This window comes from Schistocerca piceifrons, chromosome 8 (genome assembly GCF_021461385.2).
Source record: "Schistocerca piceifrons isolate TAMUIC-IGC-003096 chromosome 8, iqSchPice1.1, whole genome shotgun sequence".
NCBI classification, from domain to species: Eukaryota; Metazoa; Arthropoda; class Insecta; order Orthoptera; family Acrididae; genus Schistocerca; species Schistocerca piceifrons.
In genome coordinates this window covers 321,550,597-321,567,137 of record NC_060145.1, presented here as the reverse complement: position 1 = coordinate 321,567,137, position 16,541 = coordinate 321,550,597, and positions in this window count along the sequence as shown.

The following is a 16,541-nucleotide window of genomic DNA, read 5'->3' as shown; positions in this document are numbered from 1 at the left end:
TACCTTAATGTTGGATTACAGCAGAGTTCTCGAACATACTCTCAGTTCAAATATAGTAAATTTCCTTGTGATGGAAAAACTTCTGTCCACAAATCAGCTCGTTTTTAGAGAGCATCGCTCGTGCGAAATTCAGCTTGCCCTTTTCTCACATGATATTTTGTGAACCATGGATGAAGGACAAGAGGCAGATGCCATATTCCTTGGTTTCTGGAAAGTGTTCGACATGGTATCCCACTGAAGTCTGTTAACAAAGGCATGAGCATACAAAATAGGTTCCTAAATGTGCGAGTGACTCAAAGACCCTAAGTAACAGACCCCAGTATGTTGTCGTCAACTGACAGTGTTCATCAGAGAGAAGGGTATAATCAGGAATGTGCCAGGGAAGTGTGATAGAACTGCTCTCATTCTGTAATATACATAACTAATAGGACTGAAAGGGTGAGCAGCAGTCTGCAGCTGTTTGCTGATGCAGTGTTTTATGGGAAGGTGGTGTCATTGAGTGATTGCAGGAAGATACAACATGATTTAGACAAAATTTGTAGTTGATGTAGTGAATGAAAGCTTGTTCCAAAATTAGCAATTCGGAGGCAGGTTATAGATTTTTCACTGATAGGTTTGATCAACAAACGAGTATTATGGAGATCGTTCATGAACTCAAGTGGAAATCCCTGGAGGAAAGATGATGTTCTTTTTGCAGAACACTGTTGAGAAAATCTTTGAGAACCGACGTTCAAAGTAGACAGCAGTACGATTCTACTGGTGCCAACCTTCATTTCGTCTAAGCACGACGAAGATAGATGAGAGAAATTAGGGCTCATACAGAGGCATATAGACAGTTGTTCTTCCCTCCATTTGCGAATGGGACAGGAAAGAAAATTACTTTTGATGGTATGAAGTACTCTACACCATTACCTTATGGTGCTTTAAGGATTATATAAGTAGATGTAGATGGAAGGCAGAGAGCTGCTGTGAACAGTTCAGTGATAGGGTTGTTCTCACCAGAATCGACAGCAAATCCAATGCCAACAACAATAATTCAGGTATATGTGTTGATGTCAGAAGCAGATGATGACAGGATATTGGACAGGTGGTTCATTATCTAGGGGGAGATGGCAATCTAATAGTCATGGTACACAGGAATGCAATTGTGGGGGAAGAAATGGAAGACAGGGCTACAGGAGAACATGGGCTTGGTAGCGGTAATGATAGAGGAAAAAGACTTAATTGAATTGTGCAGTAAATTTAGGTTAGTAATAGTGAATATATTGCTGAAAAATCACAAGAGGAGGACTGATAGAGTGATTCTTGCAAGAGACCTGGAGACATGGGAAGATTCCTGGTGGCTCACATTATGAGCAGCCAGAAGTTCCTAAATAGGATACTGGATCGCAAGGCATCCCTGGGAGCAGATACACAGTGAGATTGCAATTTAGTAATGATGAAGAGTAAGCTGAAGTTTAAGAAAATTGTGTGGAAGAATCAATGTGGAAAGAAGTGAGACACAAGTACTGTGGAATGTTGAAATACATTTGAAGATCAGTGAAGCCATAGGTACTGCGATAATGTATACTGCAGTAGAGAGTTCAGTGGAAGAGGGGCAGACATCCCTAGAAAGAAGAAAGTACAAAAATATTCAGGAAAGACAGGAGTACAGCAATATAAGTCACTTAAGGTTGAAATAAAGAGGAAGTGCAGAGAAGCCAAGGTGGAGGGACTCCAAAAAAGTGTGAACAAATTTGAAAAGAAATGGTCATCGAAAGGACTGATTCAGCGTACAGAAAAACTAAAACATCCTATGGTGGAATTAAAAGCAAGAGCATCAACATCAAGAGTGCAATGGGAATTCCACTGTTAAATGCGGAGGAGAAAGTGGATAGGTGGAGAGTGTACATTGAAGTTCCTTATGAGGGGAGGATTTGCCCAATGAGAGAGAAGGTTAAATGGGAGTCGATATGGGGGATCCACTATTATAGTCAAAGTTTAACAGAGCTCTGGATGATTTATGATTGTGGCAGAAGGGACAGATAACATTCCTTCAGAATTTCTAAAATTGCGGGAGGGGGTATGAGTAATCTATGAGATTAGAAACATTAATCAGACTTTGGAAAAATAGCATCCACACAGTCTTGAAAACAGCAAGGGCATAGTCATTTTAATGTCTCATGCATTCATGTTGCTGTTGGGAATAATGTATGGAAGAATGTGGAGAAGAAAATCTAAGAGCAGTTAGATGTTAATCATTTGGCTTTAGGAAAGGCAAAGTTACAAAAGTCAGCTCTTACTTGATAACGGAAGCAAGGCTGAAGAAAATTAAGACACTGTCATAGGATCCGTCCACCTATAAAAAGCTTTCGACAATTTAAAATGCTGCAAGATGCTAGAAATTCTCAGGAAAATAAGTGTTAGCTATAGTGAAAGATTGGTAATATACTGTACAATATGTGCAAGAACCAAGAGGGATCAATAAAAATTGAAGCCCAAGAACAAAGTGCTCGGACCAGAAAGCGTGGAAGACAGGGATGCAGTCTTTTACTTCTACTATTCAATCTATACATTGAAGAAGAAATGATGCAAATGAAAGAGTGAGGTTTAAGTTTGAGTGAAAGGATTTCAGTGATGACATTGTAATTCTCAATGAATGTGAAGAAGAGTTACATGCTGACGTCACAAGTAGAAGGTACAGGTGGTTCCCGATCTAAAGGGTGATGGTAATCAAATAGTCGTGGTACACAGGAATGCAGCCGTCTTCCCTCCAGGGATTCCCACCTGAGTTCATGAAGCATCTCCTTAAAATACTCGTGTGTTGATCAGACCTAACGGTGAAAAATCTAGTAGCCCATCTCCGAATTGCTTCAGTTCATCCTTTAATCCAACCTGGTGGGATCCAAAACTCTTTTGCAGTACTCAAGAATGGGTCACACTAGTGTTCTATGTCCGATCTCCTTAAGAGATGGACCACACTTCCCTAAAATTCTCCTAATAAACTGAAGTAGAGCATTCACCTACCTTACTACAATCCTTACATGCTTGTTCCATTTCATATTGCTGTGCATTATTACACGTAGATATTTGAATGGAATGAACATGTAATGAGTACAGAATATGGACTGAGAGAAAAAAAAAGATGTAAATGATGTGTAGTAGCAGAAATGAGATTAGTGATAAACTTAACACCAAAATCAGAGACCACGAAGTAACTAATTATAGCACACGCATTTGCAAGTATTGCATTTTACTGAAGAGAGGTGGAAATAAAAAAAATGCAGTTTTCAGAGTTTAAAAATTACTAGATATGAAAGGAGCTCAGGAAGCCATTGCTTTACTGTGCTACTTCATAACATGTGTTACTCTGTAGAATTAATTTAAAAACAGAAAACAGTGTTTACTCCATGATGGCTATTTGTTTGGTAGATATTGACTGCATTGTTGTAATTTATGAGGTACAATGATTTTTATATGTTCTAAAGTGTCTGAAAGACTCATCATCTTCAGAGTCTGTTAAATTTGTATGTTGAGGAGCACTCCCTTTCATTTTCATGTAAAAAATAAAAAGAAATCTTGACCTGTTCATTCTCTTTGACTTAATGCTTGAATAATGAATTGGGATTGTGATCTCATGGTCAGCCTGTTTCACTACTACTTTAAAGAGACCATGTTCAAAAACAGCCATTGCTGAGATTTTCAATGAAAAACATTCTATAGCAGTTTGATAATATCAGTTGCGATGGGCTATCCACTGTCTGCCAATATGCTTTTCTGTGTTGAAGACTTAATAGAGGCTGGAGGTATCACCTTGGAAAAAGCATACATTTTAGTCAGGTATTAAGACATAATGAGACAAAGTAGGAAATCTCTAGGCTCAATGGACATAATGAGACAAAGTAGGAAATCTCTAGGCTCAATGGAAGTGTTGACATTAGTTGAGTTGGAGACAAATAAAGTACAATGACAGTTAGTATGCCAGCATAATTTGTCTTACTGCATAATAGAAGAGCAAGAATAGTATATGTAATAGAAAGCAGTGACCCAATAGGGTGACTAGAGCCAGTCAGTTCAGACTCAGTAATAAGCTTATAGAAGCCGTGTTGCATCCTCGCAGCCACAAGGAGCGGAGTGGCGAAAGCCAGTGATGGACATCTGATGCAGTGAGCTTACAAGTCCCCACTGTGCTTGTGCATCTTGGAGGACTAGCTGACACTTGTTACAGTGCCATTTGTTTCTTGAGGACATTCTGTGAATGTTAGTAGATGGTAAAATGTAACAACCTGTTGTAGCTACCAGAAACAGATGCTTAACGTTTCTCGAAGTTTGTGTTGAGGTGTAGATCCCTTCCTGCTGTTTATCTCCACCTGAAAGAGAGCTTGGGCACTTCGATGATAAAATCTTCTAGGATGATCAGTTGAGTGTTGGCATCTTGTTGCATCATTTCAATGAGTTTCGTACCCATCATCTTCATGCAAAGTGAGCTTTTCATACTGTCAACACATCAGGTCAATCAAATTTAGTAAATGATGTGGTCAACACATAAATGTACTTGATAGCTTGTTTATTTGGAGCAAAAAGTTGACGCTGACAGTGAACTAAACTCGAACATTACTGACTCAAAACTAACTTTGATCGGCTGTTGCCACTGTTGCTTATATGGCTTTTAACAATCGAAATATGAAAGCATTCTTTGTTTTAAACAGAAATATTGAAGTTTACAATTAATAATTGATTGGTTCTCTAAAACAAGTTACAGAATTTAGTTTTACAATTCGTTACAATCTTTCTAAGAAAATAAACATGTTGAAATATTACTGTTATCGTTGCCAAATTACATGAAATACCTTTTTACAATAATGTTTGATTTAGTAATCTTAATAACTTTTTAAATACAGGTTTGATTTCGATGCTGACATGAATCCTGCGTGTTTACACTTAGCTGAGGATGAATTACAATCAGGTTCTATGTACGAATTTTGTAAGTAGAGGTTATAACATTTGTTTATATTTGATGTACAGATTTTTGGACAACAGCTATATTACATCTCATTTTTATCATATTACGTCAGCTGCTGTGGCTGAGCAGTTGTAGGTGCTTCAGTAGGGAACCACGCTGGTGCTATTGTCGCAGGTTTGAATCCTGCCTCGGGCATGGATGTGTGTGATGTCCATAGGTTAGTTAGGTTTAAGTAGTTCTAAGCTAGGGGACTGATGACCTCAGATGTTAAGTCCCATTGTGCTTAGAGCCATTTGAACCATTCATATTACATCATGCATTCCAGGTAATCTAATTACATCCCTATATTGAATTTATAATGTTACATGCATACAGGTGTTTGCACCACTTCGTGTAAACTTGTAAGATAGTATCGGGTACTTTGATATTTTCAGAATAACAGCTTTCCTTAAAATGCATCCGATTCTGCAACATTACAACTGGCCATACATTCTGTTGGTTAGATACAGGATAACCAGGGTAGTTCCAGCTGGGATAATTTCGAATTACCAGGTGTTTAATTTTGTTAAGAATAGACATTATTTCATGTAATCTGACTGAGGTGCCCAAGCCAATGTTATATGCTTTGCTACATTTACATCAATACTCTGCAAACCACCATGATGTGCACGGCAGAGGTTACATCTCATCATACTAGTTATTAGGGTTTCTTCCGATTCCAGTCACATATGAAGTGCGGGAAGAATGATTGTTTGAATGCCTCTGTGCATGCAATAATTATTCTAATCTTATCCCATCAATCCTTATGTGAGTGATACATAAGAGATGGTAGTATATCATTTAAAGCTGATTCTTGAAATCTTTTTAATAGGCTTTCTTGGGATAGTTTATGTCTATTTTCAAGAGTCTTCCAGTTCAGTTCTTTCAGTGGCAATTTATGCAGCCCGTCTCTGTATATGTTCAGTATCCCCTGTCAGTCCTCCTTAGTATGGATCCCACACACTAGAGCAATATCCTAGAACAGGTCACACAAGTGACTCGTAAGCAATCTCTTTGTAGACAGATTGCACATCCTCATTATTATACCAATAAACTGAAGTCCACCACGTGCTTTATCCATGACTGAGTGTGTGGTTTCATTCCATTTAATATCCCTACAAAGTATTACACCCAGGTATTTGTATGAGTTGGCTGATTCCAACAGTGACTCATTGATATTATAGTCATAGGATACTACATTTATTCATTCTTTGAAGTGAACAATTTTACATTTCTGAGCATTTAAAGCAAGTTGACTATCTCTGCATCACTTTGAAATCTTATCAAGACCTGACTGAATATTTATGCAGCTTCTTTCAGATAGTACTTTGTTACAGATAACTGCACCATCTGCAAAAAGCCTGCTTTTACTCTTAATATTGTCTGCAAGATCATTAATATAGAGCATGAACAGCAAGTGTCCCAACAAATTTCCATGGCGCACACCAAAAGCTACTTCTGCATCTGACTATGACTCTCCATCCAAGACGACATGTTGCAACCTTCCTGCCAAAAAGTCCTCAGTTCAGTAACAAATTTCACTTCATACCTCATATGACCATACTTTTGACAATAAGCGTAGGTGTGGTACTGAGTCAAATCCTTTTCAGAAATCATTTACTGCAGCTACCTGCTTACCTTGATCCAAAGCTTTCAATATGTTGTGAGAGAAGTGCGAGTTGGGTTTCACATGACTGATGCTTTTGGAATCCATGTTATTCTGCGTTGAGGTCATTCTGTTCAAGGTACCTTATTACGTTTGAGCTCAGAATATGTTCTAAGATTCTACAACAAATTGACATCAGGGATATTGGACAGTAGATTTGTGAATCACTTCTGCTACCATTCTTGTAGACAGATGTGACATGCTTTCTTCCAAGAACTGGGCACAGTTTTTTGTTCAAAGGATCTATGACAGATTATAGTTAGAAGAGAGGCTAACTCAGCCAAAAATTCAGTATAGAATCTATTACGATTTCACTGGGGCCTGGAGCTTTGCACAGTTTTAATGATTTCAGTTATTTCTCAGCACCACTGGCCCTAATACTTATTTCATTCATCTTTTCAGTGGCACGAGGATTAAATTGTGGCATTTTTCCTGGGTTTTTCTTTGTAAAGGAACATTTGAAAACAGAGTTATGAATTTCAGCTTTTGCTTTTCTACCCTCAATTTCAGTTCCTGACTCATTCAGTAGGGAATGGACATTAACTTTTGTCCCACTAACAGCTTTCACTTACAGCCAGAATTTCTTTGGGTTCTGTGAAGGATCACTTGAAAATATTCTGCTACAGTAGGCGTTGAAGGCATCACTCATTGCTCTCTTGATAGGCAAAAACATTTCCATAATCATCTCTCTGTCTTTAGTCCTAGACTCTGTTTTACAACTGTGGTGAGCATCTGTAAGACCTTCAGTACACTTACATTCAAATTATTTGACTTGTCGCTCTAACGAAGTAGGCGAGTGTCAGCAATATGTCTCGTGGTCTTATCGTAGCGTGTTTATCTTCTACCGTTAGGTCAGACAATAGAACTGCCCTTGCACGCTTAGAGTAGCAGATTGAAGGTGACAAAAATTGACAATCTGAAGTTCCTTTGGTATTTGTACGTTAATCTTATTCTCACATATATCTCTGATACTTGACAAAAGTGTCTATACATTTATTTTCATGGCTATGTACAGGAATATGATAATGTTATTAGGCGCAGACTGCTACTTGACTATAGACTGGTACAGACTAATGCAGACTGACTAATCGGAGGTCTGTACACTCGTTATAATACCTCGCGCGTTCATGTATCACTGCGCGAGTGTGATCCGCGAGGAGAAAAGGTTCTACGTTAGCAGCAATCTCATTGGCTGTGTTACATATTAATACACGGATCGGCGGAAGCAGAATTTGGTCTGTCTCTATGGCAGCGCCATCTCGTAGTGCGGAGACGGACGAGTGCTGCGCCTGCGCTGTTGTGCTTATTGGGGCGCGCTCTAGTGGGAAAGTTGTGTACGCGCTGATTACGCGGAACTATGTACACAAAAACAACTATTATGCAGTCATCTCTGTTTCTTTAGAGGTTTCTTTACAGTGACTGTATACCAAGGAGGTTCCTTCCAATTATGAGCTGCTCTACTGGCTACATATCTATCCAGTGTATGGTCAACTATTCTTTTAAATTTGAGCCAGAGTTTCTTTACATGCTCATGCCCTGTGCTAAAAGATTCAGGTTCCTCTTTGAGATATGACACTACTGATTTTTTGTATAGTTTACTGAACATATATTTATTTTTGCTTGTTTTAGTTGCCCTTTGTACTTTGGTAATCACTGTTGCTGCAACTACATAATGGTCACTGATACCAGTTTTGATGTGGACATCCGCAAAGATGTCAGGTCTATTAGTTCTCATTAGATCAATATATTTCTATGATGGGTGGTGTTCTAACTATCTGTTCGAGGTAGTTTTCAAAGGAGTCATTTAGTAAAGTTTCACAGTATGTCTTATCATGGCTACTACTAAGAAACTGCAGTTTTCCCATTAATTGTTGGATGATTATAGTATCCACCGGTTATTACTGTATGATTGGGGAACTTGCAAGTGAATTGCGGTTGTCTCTAAAGTTTTTGGTTATATCAGGAGATGAGTCTGGGGGCAACAGAAGGATCTGATTATCATTTTACACCCACCTCTGATACTGTATCTTACCCAAACAATCTCACATGGAGCTTCAACTTCTACCTTGGTGGATTTAAGTTTCTGACCTACTGTGACCAATATACCATCTCCATTTTCGATTTGCCTATCCTTTTGATGCACACTTAAATTTTCCCCAAAAATCTCGTTATCAGGAGAAAGAAAACTGGCGTTCTACGGATCGGAGTGTGGACTGTCAGATCCCTTAATCGGGCAGGTAGGTTAGAAAATTTAAAAAGGGAAATGGATAGGTTAAGTTAGATATAGTGGGAATTAATGAAGTTCGGTGGCAGGAGGAACAAGATTTTTGGTCAGGTGAATACAGGGTTATAAATACAAAATCAAATAGGGGTAATGCAGGAGTAGCTTTAATAATGAATAGGAAAATAGGAGTGCGGGTAAGCTACTACAAACAGCATAGTGAACGCATTATTGTGGCCAAGATAGACACGAAGCCCCCACCTACTACAGTAGTACAAGTTTATATGCCAACTAGCTCTGCAGATGATGAAGAAATTGATGAAATTTATGATGAGATAAAAGAAATTAATCAAGTAGTGAAGGGAGACGAAAATTTAATAGTCATGGGTGACTGGAATTTGACAGTAGGAAAAGGAAGAGAAGGAAACATAGTAGGTGAATATGGATTGGGGCTAAGAAATGAAATAGGAAGCCGCCTGGTAGAATTTTGCACAGAGCATAACTTAATCATAGCTAACACTTAGTTCAAGAATCATGAAAGAAGGTTGTATACATGGAAGAACCCTGAAGATACTAGAAGGTTTCAGATAGCTTATAAATGGTAAGACAGAGATTTAAAAACCAGGTTTTAAATTGTAAGACATTTCCAGGGCAGATGTGGATTCTGACCACAATCTATTGGTTATGAACTGTAGATTAAAACTGAAGAAACTGCAAAACGGTGGGAATTTAAGGAGATGGGACCTGGACAAACTGACTAAACCAGAGGTTGTACAGAGTTTCAGGGAGAGCATAAGGGGACAATTGACAGGAATGGGGGAAAGAAATACAGTAGAAGAAGAATGGGTAGCTTTGAGGGATGAAATAGTGAAGGCAGCAGAGGATCAAGTAGGTAAAAGGATGAGGGCTAGTAGAAATCCATGGGTAACAGAAGAGATACTGAAATTAATTGATGAAAGGAGAAAATACAAAGATGCAGTAAATGAAGCAGGCAAAAAGGAATGCAAACTCCTCAAAAATGAGATCGACAGGAAGTGCAAAATGGCTAAGCAGGGATGGCTAGAGGACAAATGTAAGGATGTAGAGGTTTATCTCACGAGGGATAAGATAGATACTGCCTAAAGGAAAATTAAAGAGACCTTTGGAGAAAAGAGAACCACTTGCATGAATATCAAGAGCTCGAATGGAAACCCAGTTCTAAGCAAAGAAGGGAAAGCAGAAAGGTGGAAGGAGTATATAGAGGGTCTGTACAGGGGTGATGTTCTTGAGGACAATATTATGGAAATGGAAGAGGATGTAGATGAAGATGAAATGGGAGATACGATACTGCATGAAGAGTTTGACAGAGCATTGAAAGACCTGAGTCGAAACAAGGCCCCGGGAGTAGACAACATTCCATTAGAACTACTGACAGCCTTGGGAGAGTCAGTCCTGACAAAACTATACCATCTGGTGAGCAAGATGTATGAGACAGGCGAAATTCCCTCAGACTTCAAGAAGAATATAATAATTCCAATCCCAAAAAAAGCAGGTGTTGACAGATGTGAAAATTACCGAACTATCAGTTTAATAAGTCACAGCTGCAAAATACTAATGCGAATTCTTTACAGACGAATGGAAAAACTGGTAGAAGCCGACCTCGGGGAAGATCAGTTTGGATTCCGTAGAAATGTTGAAACACGTGAGGCAATACTGACCCTACAACTTATCCTAGAACAAAGATTGAGGAAAGGCAAACCTACGTTTCTAGCATTTGTAGACTTAGAGAAAGCTTTCGACAATGTTGACTGGAATACTCTCTTTCAAATTCTGAAGGTGGCAGGGGTAAAATACAGGGAGCGAAAGGCTATTTACAATTTGTACAGAAAGCAGATGGCAGTTATAAGAGTCAAGGGACATGAAAGGGAAGCAGTGGCTGGGAAGGGAGTGAGACAGGGTTGTAGCCTCTCCCCAATGCTATTCAATCTGTATATTGAGCAAACAGTAAAGGAAACAAAAGAAAAGTTCGGAGTAGGTATTAAAGTCCATGGAGAAGAAATAAAAACTTTGGGTTCGCTGATGACATTGTAATTGTCACAGAGACAGCAAAGGACTTGGAAGAGCAGTTGAATGGAATGGACAGTGTCTTGAAAGGAGGGTATAAGATGAACATCAACAAACGCAAAACGAGGATAATGGAATGTAGTCGAATTAAGTCGGGTGACGCTGAGGAAATTAGATTAGGAAATGAGACACTTAAAGTAGTAAAGGGGTTTTGATATTTGGGGAACAAAATAACTGATGATGGTCAAAGTAGAGAGGATATAAAATGTAGACTGGCAATGGCGAGGAAATCTTTTCTGAAGAAGAGAAATTTGTTAACATTGAGTATTGATTTAAGTGTCAGGAAATCGTTTCTGAAAGTATTTGTATGGAGTGTAGCCATGTATGGAAGTGAAATGTGGACGATAAATAGTTTAGACAAGAAGAGAGTAGAAGCTTTCAAAATGTGGTGCTACAGAAGAATGCTGAAGACTAGATGGGTAGATCACATAACTAATGAGGAGGTATTGAATAGAATTGGGGAGAAGAGGAGTTTGTGGCACAACTTGACTAGAAGATGGGATCAGTTGGTAGGGCATGTTCTGAGGCATCAAGGGATCACCAATTTAGTACTGGAGGGCAGCGTGGAGGGTAAAAATCGTAGAGGGAGACCAAGAGATGAATACACTAAGCAGATTCAGAAGGATGTAGGCTGCAGTAGGTACTGGGAGATGAAGAAGCTTGCACAGGATAGAGTAGCATGGAGAGCTGCATCAAACCAGTCTCAGGACTGAAGTCCACAACAACAACAACAACATCAGTCTCAGGTCTCAACCAGCTTTCTGTACCTAGTATTAAGTGAGCTTCACTGCTTTTCATGAGTGCTTCAAACTCTGCCACTTTGTTGCTAATGCTTTGGCAGTTTACCATTAGGATTCTAATACTCTCACCTGTAAGAGACATTTCTTTTGATCTTACACTGATACTTGTGGGTTTCTTACAATTTTCATTATCTGGACTGGATGCAAAGTCACCTCATCTAAAAAACCCTTGTGTGCACCTCGCATATAGTCAGCTACCTTAGTGGCAGCCTCTGATGTGTAGTGCGCATCTTACTCATTTAGGGGTACCCATAGTCCTCAACCTAGTGGCACAAGTCCAGGAAATCACAGCTTAGCTTGTCATGGAACTTTCAAAGTTTCTGGTTCAGTCCTACCTCTCAACTCAGCAATGAAGGGTCACACTCAATTCTGGGGACAATACTGCTAATTGGGAGCTTTGTTGAAACTCCATGCACAAGGCTGGTCTTCTCAATCTTCCCTGCCAGTCACTGAAATGACCTAAGAATGACCTCAGAGCCCGGACAACAGGCATCATTTGTTCCACTGTGCCACAATCTATATAGTTGGTTGCGCCTTGTTCCCTCAATGGCTGCTGGAATGCCCTTTTCAGTGTGTTCAAGAGACCCACCTCTAGGCATACACACTAAATGCACCTGGTGTCCTTTCCTGTCCTTTGCTACCACTTCCCTAAATGGTACCATAATTTGAACTGCCGATGATTAATGTTTTGCCTCTTCTTGATGCTGGACAAAACAGGTTTCCCCAAAACAAGTAAAATGAGTACCACTGGCTCAGTTTCAGTGAAAGACAACACTCCAAACTTGTTGATTAGGGGAATCGGTACAACATCCTGAGTCCTCCCTGGTCCCCGTCCACCTTGTACAGGATGCCTAGATCTACCATTAACATGCCACTCACTGTCAAGTGGATGACCAATGACAGGTCCTGTACTTTCTGCAGAGGAGACAGGATCCATGGGAGGATAGTATGTGAGGTACCCCTGGAACAAGTATCACAAGTTACATGGCTCGCAGGAGCTCTTCCAACACACTGATTCACAGTAGCTGCCAATCATTTGACAGTAGTCAGTGTGATTTCCAGCTGCTCATGAAATCATCTCATGTTTGAGAATAGCATTCACAGTGGGGCTGCAATTTGGCTTCAGCAATGTGCTATAAGGCAATGAACAAATAACTTTAAATTAAGCCTGCTGATTATCTTTTAGTCTCTTGAGCTGAAATGTTGCTAATTTCCTTTAAGAATTGAAACAAATACACAAAACAAGATTTCTATTACTGCAACACAAAAACCTATTGTAAAAACTACTAGTTTCCTAAAACATTTTGAGGTAATTACAACATGAGGTAATTACAACATGAGGTAATTACAACACGGACATAATTAAGAAGTATGTAAAGTATATAATTGTTCAGATTTGCCCTGTTATGACATAAGGCTCTTCAACTGGTCATTTACCAGTTCGTGTTAATAAACATACAACAACTACTATGATTCAGAATAGAATCTGATTAATAGGATAAAATTGGATACCTCGGAATGGTATTTTATTATAGAATGGTAAAATTATTAAGATTCTAATTGATAAGAATAGTGCAATAACACCTCCTAACTTGTTAGGAATTGATTGTAGAATTGAATATGCAAATAAGAAATATCATTCTGGTTGAATATGGACTGGTGTTACTAATGGATTAGTGGGTACAAAATTATCTGGGTCTCCTAGAAGGTAAGGGTTAATTAAACATAATATAAATAATAACGATGTTATTAATACAAATGTGATATAATCCTTGAAAGTAAAGTATGGGTGAAATGGGATTTTTTCAATATCTCCGTTTAGCCCTAACGGGTTATTAGATCCTGTTTGATGAAGGAAGAACAAATGAATTGCTGCCATAGCTGCAATGATAAATGGTAATACAAAATGAAATGTAAAGAATCGATTTAATGTTGCGTTATCAACAGCAAATCCTCCTCACACTCATTGAACTAAATCTGTTCCTAAGTACGGAATTGCTGATAATAAATTAGTAATTACTGTTGCACTTCAAAATGATATTTGGCCTCAAGGTAAAACGTATCCTATAAATGCAGTTGCTATAACTAAGAATAGAATTACTGTACCAATTATTCAGGTGTGTATGTATACATAATATCCATAGTAAATTCCTCGTCCTACATGCAAATAAATACAAATAAAGAATATAGATGCTCCATTTGCATGTAAAGTTCTAATAATTCAACCGTTATTTACGTCTTGGCAAATGTGTACTACATTACTAAATGCTATTTCAATATTTGATGTATAATGTACAGCTAAAAATAGTCCAGTTATGATTTGAATTACCAAGCATAACCCTAGCAGGGACCCAAAATTTCATCAAAATGAAATATTTGTTGGTGCAGGTAAATCAACTAAAGAGTTGTTAATAATTTTAATTAAATGATGTCTTAATCATAAGGGTTTATTCATTAGTTATCTTATTTTACGAATAGGCCCCTGGTTAATATTAGTAATTTTAACTACTGCTAATAGTGCTAAAAATAAATAAATTATTATTATTATTGTAATAATGAATGTTGGTCTATTATATAATTTTTCTAAAGATATTGTTATTTCTTGGTAATTGATTGAATTATCAATATTTATAGTATCAGTATTTTTGAAGAAGTCTGTGAATATTGTTATGTCTAGGATAATTAATATTGATATTATAAATACTCATATTTTAGGGTAATAATTATGGTAATTGATTTAGGTTGAAATATTTCGTTTGATGCAATTCTTGTAATATAAATAAATAGGACTAATATACCACCAAGAAATGTTAAGAATAAAATATATGATAGTCAATATCTTTCCATTATTGTTCCTGTTATTAATCCAACTAAAAAAGTTTGGAGGATAATGAAAAGCATTATTGATATTGGATTTGATAGTGATTAGCAGACTCTAAAACAGAGTTAATTTATGATAAATGCATATAATTTATATGGCTACTTCTGTTTAAGGGAAAACTGTATGTAACACAAAATGTTAGTTAGAAAATCTGCTACAGTAACTAAATCACAAATGCTGATTTTGTCAGAGCATTTTCACTTTTCACCTCTAATGTACCTCTTACATTGAAACAGGAAGGTATATAAGTTTATAAACATCACAATGTAATGTTAAATGGCTGTATTTACTGCTTTTTGTAGTTACACTCACTGTATTAAAACAATATAATGTATTTATTTAAATGAGTAATAAAAGTAATTGCTTTGGCAGTAAAACAAAAAGCAGAAAATAGACACATTTGGTAAATGGCTACTTATAAAAGTATGCTGCAATATTTGTCCCTGAGAATTAGCTACACTGTCTTCCTAAGTTTATGGCATGTGTAGGTTTCAGAATATAGCTGTCTCACTCACAGTTGCTCAGAATAGTGCATTGCTTGGGGAAGCCGGAGGGATGAGTACACATTTTCTCTGGGAGCAAAAATGGTGGCCAGGCCTAATATACATCTATCTTCAAGAGTCAGCCAGTTCTGTTCTTTCAACATCTCTGTGACACTTCCCTGCTGGTCAAACAAACATGTGACCATTCATGTGCCCTTCTCTCTATATATTCAACACTCCCTGTAAGCCCTATCTGGGTCCCACACACTTCAGCAATCTCATTTGTAGACTGACTGCATTTCCCTACTTTCCTACTAATAAACCAAAGTCTACTAATTGCTTTTCCCATGACAGAGCCTATGTGATTGTTCCATTTCATGTCCTTACAAATATTGCACCCAGATGTTTGTATGAGTTTAGCAATTGCAGCTGTGACTTATTGATGTTACAGTCATAAAGTTGCCAATCTTTGCACTGTGGAGAAGGCTTTTAAAGATGTGACTGAATATTTGTACAGTTTCTTTCTGTACTATATTATAGTTGACCACATCAGGTGCAAAATGTCTGAGGTTGCTGTTAATATTGTTTGCAAGGTCTTTAATATATAATATGAATAGCAAGGGACGCAACACACTCTCTAGGGTACACCCAAAGTTAGCTCTACATCTATTGATGACTCGACATCCAAGATAACTTGCTGCATCTTTAGTATTGTGTTTTGTGGCTGATGCACGCAAGAAGAGAGATATGTCCAGGTAACCAATAACAACAGAACTTAATTAGTTACACAGAGAATACACACTAATATTAGAGTCAGAATAGTAACTGAACAACTTCTGAATCAATGCACCTGAAAGATCACTCTGATCTGATGAGAAAATGTACTAGTTTATAACAGTTTTGAAGGTACAGTTAGAGTACACAGTCTGACATTAAGGAAACACTGTATTAGGTAAAATCTATACCTGCTACATTATTGATGTTTTGGCTCTGACTGCCATGTGCTGTGCTCACAAACTGGAACTGAAATTTCCACACTTACAGACTGATTGATGAGATACTGGGCAGCATCTTACAAAGCTGCCAGTGGAGGAATACTGTGGAGTTGTGTTTGTATAATGTGGCCCATGGAGACAAGATAGTGCCAGCAACAGTGGCCCTGTGGTGACCCCAGGTGCCACAGCAGCAGTGGCCAGGGCAGTATCCACCTGCTTACAAACATCAATCAATTCATCCTGTGTTCATGAACAGCATTCACTGTGGGGCTGCATTTTGGCCAGTGCAGTGTATTTCAAGGCAGCAAACAAATAACTTCAAGTTAAACCTGCTGACTATCTTTTAATCTGTTGAGTTAAAAAGTTTTTAATTCCCTATAAGAATTGAAGCAAGTACACAAAACGAGATTTC